The sequence below is a fragment of the Calliphora vicina genome, chromosome 4, assembly GCF_958450345.1.
Source record: "Calliphora vicina chromosome 4, idCalVici1.1, whole genome shotgun sequence".
Lineage (NCBI taxonomy): Eukaryota > Metazoa > Arthropoda > Insecta > Diptera > Calliphoridae > Calliphora > Calliphora vicina.
Window position 1 is genome coordinate 50931993 of NC_088783.1, and position 3832 is coordinate 50935824.

Here is a 3832-nt window from a genome sequence, read left to right on the forward strand (position 1 = left end):
CACAACGTGTATTAAGATAATCTTGTTACTTTGTTCTACACTGTGTTGTTCCAAGTACTCGCCCGCTCACTCGCACACACATTAATCCCACCGTACCCACAACATACTTACATACTCGTACACCAGTATACACATGAGTGGAGGTGAGTATAGCGCCTGTTTATTTTTTGTCTGGGGTTACTCGATTTCATCGCCAACATGGACTAGTAGTCACTCGTCCATCCAGCAAAAAGCAGCAACAGCAGCCGGAGCAGCAAGAAATGTAGAAGAAAATGTAGCATAAGATTAATTCAGCTCTTGAGGTTGTTGTGTAAATGAATTGTTCGTTGATTTCAATTGAACGATTAGTCTTAACTTGAAAATGTACACAAAATATTTTAAAGTTAGCAGTAAAATGCGTTCTCTTGGTCATGTTTAGTTTAAGTTTATGCATTTACTCCCTGGCATCATATGAGACTGGCTGATTGTTGGCCATGGTGTCTGGTGTTCAATGAGACTGGTGGTCCATTTCAGAAATATTTTAAGTTTAGGTAAATTAGTCTCTTTTAAGGTGTATAAAGAATTTTAATTATTTTATCATCTAAAATATTTTAGAGTCCTGAGTGGTAATAATGATACTATGAAATTTACCGTCAATTTGCTTGTGGAATTTTAATACGAAATGTTACAATGTTGAAGACTTTTATTTATATTTATGCCGCTATTATGTTGGTGAATACATTGTTTTAGACACTACGAGATTAAATACTTTTTAAACAATATTAAAATTAAAGTAGTTTGCTATTCCAATCAATTAATTAAAAGAAATAAATCTTGTTTAAAATAATAAACATATTAAAATGTCTCTAGAAATAATTTTGTTTGAAAATTAATAATCCATTTGAACCTGGATGTGATGCAGTATTGCGAACGCAATCCATGTAGAGGATTTTGTCTTTAGATACTTTCCGAATTATTATTTTTAGTGAGATTAATTTAATAAAAATGCTTTCATTTAATACATTTTTAATTTATCATTAAATCTGATCCGATTGCTTGTGTTATTTAGCCACCTAGCAGGTGAAATAAAACTTGTTATATATTTATTTTTTAAATAATCCAATTAATATGTGTCCTTGTAGGACAAAATAATTTGCATAAATAACTACACATTATCCTTAATGTTTCAATATGGAATGAAAACCTTCACAAAAAGCACTAACGACACACACAACTACCAACATCAACTACTCGTATAATGTGCAATATTAACCCCTTAAGAAAAATTTAGAAATTTTTCAACAAAAAATCCAAAGGATGCTAGAAGAAACATAATCCGGGTGGGCTTATGTATGTAGGTGGCAAGAAATTTAGTCGCATTTTTGAAACCAAAGTACCACAAGGACATTCTATACAAAGTCTGTTTCAATGGAATTCTCATGTTAATATATTTAATTTGAATGCCTAATTGTCTAAATCCCGGCGATAGTTTTATCTAGTAACCAAAAACAAAAACTCTAAAATTTAAAAAAATTGTAATTGTAACTAACATATATGATTAACACATCAGCCGCTATAGTTCCGGTTAGGTTGCTATTTAAATTCGGGTAAATCTGTCCAAAAATGGCTCAGAGTATGGAATCATTAAGAGAATGGAGTCATTAACATAAACATATCTAATGAGACATTTCAAAGATCTTTCCAACGACCGACAAAGATTTTTAGCTTTGAAAATGTCGAATTTTGTGCGAACAAAGCGTCATATGCGAGAAGTTTTGCTTAACTTGTTTAATTTGAAAAAAAGTGCCGCTGCGAGAGGTGAATTTTTCGGTTCAGAAGTAGGGATTTTGACAAGGAAGACAAACATCGCAAAGGCCAGCCAAAAAAGTTTGAAGACCAAGAATTGGAGGCATTACTCCATGAAGATTGTTGTAAAACTCAACAAGAGCATGCGAAATTTCAAAACGTTTGCGTACAACAGGATTCATTCAAAAGCATGGAATTTGGGTACGATATGAATAGAAGCCGAGAGACCTTGAAAGACAATTTTGTATGTCTGAAAAGCAGCTTGAACGCTATAAAAGAAAATCATTTTTGCACCGAATCATTACTTGCGATGATCCGAAGCGTAAGAGTAGCCCGCCAACCAGACGAATCGACAACAAAGTCTAATATCCATGGCACTAATGTAATGCCCAGTATTTGGTGGGAGCAAAAGGGTCCTATTTATTATGAGCTGCTGAAATCTGATCAGACCATCACAAGGAAATTGTACCGAAAGCATCTGATAAGTTTGAACCGAGCATTTGCCGAAAAACGCCCAGTATATGCGGATAGACATGAAGCCGTAATATTCCATCATGACAACGCTAGGCTACATGTTGTCATACCTGTTAAAAACTATTTACAATGAAGTGGTTGGGAAGTTTTGCCTCACCCGCTTTATAGCACAGACCTTGCCCCTTCCGACTACTATTTGTTTCGATCAAAGCAGAATGGTCTCTCTGGGATACGCTTCACTTTAGAACAGAGTATCCGATATTGGTTTGATTCGTTCTTGGCCTCAAAAAGATGTGTAATTATTTTGGCTTTGAATCCATATGTTGCCAGAAAGATGAGAAAATATCATAGCTAACAATTGCCAATACTTTGAATAAATTTATATTGTACAAATGTTTCAAAATAAAAGCTAAAAATTTGAAAAAAAAAATCCCGCATTTTTAAGTCATACACCGAACATACACATTTTAACTAAAATAATTTTTTCACGAACATTTTTTTTTTAATTTTCCATGACTATTTGTATACCCTTTACCTTCATGAGAAGGGTATATATAAGTTTGTCATTCCGTTTGTAATTTCTACATTTTGCATTTCCGACCCTATAATGTATATATATCTGGATCCTTATAGATTGCGGAGTCGATTAAGCCATGTCCGTCTGTCTGTCCGTCTGTTGAAATCAATTTTCTGAAGACCCCAGATATCTTCGGGATCCAAATCTTCAATAATTCTGTCAGACATGCTTTCGAGAATTTTGCTATTTAAAATCAGCAATCGGTAAACAAATGGCTGAGATATGAGGAAAAAACCAAGACAACCTCGATTTTTACCTATATCTGGATTACTAAGTCATTAATATAGACAATGTGGATGGATATCTAATGATAGATATTTCAAAGACCTTTGCAACGACGTATATAAGACCATAGTAAGTTGGACCTACAATGGGTCAAAATCGGAAAAAAAAAAATGTACTCGAATTTTTGTTTTGCTAAATATTTAAAAAAAATTTAAAAAACGAAAAACAAAAAATTTTTAAATTAAAAAAAAAATAGAAAAAAAACAATTCGAAATTTTTTTTTCCAAAAAATTAAAAAAAAACTCCAAAAAAAATTAGTTTTGTTTACCTAAAAATATTTAAAATTTTTATTTTGAAGTATAATTTGGTGAAGGGTATTAAGATTCGGCACAGCCAAATATAGCTCTCTTACTTGTTTATATTTGTAACTGAATTTTTTTTGATGCAGCTTTGAATTTCCTTCTGCAATGCAATGGTTGTGCAATTGTTGTTATCATGTTGAGAACAGTCACTGCTTAAGTAGCCTCATTTTCGAAGAAGTATGGTCCAATGAAGCCTCCAACCCAAAATCCGCACCAAACAGTGACACGTTGTGTGCTCATTCTCTCTAATCCTAACCTCTCAGTAGTCACTTGTTATTTTTTGTCTCTGTTGGAAACAAAATAAGATAAATCCCAAATCCATACGATCATCCTGGAAATATATCTATACTTACTATATATGTATGTATGATTCAAATATATAGAGACCAATGCGGAAGGGCCACTAGAA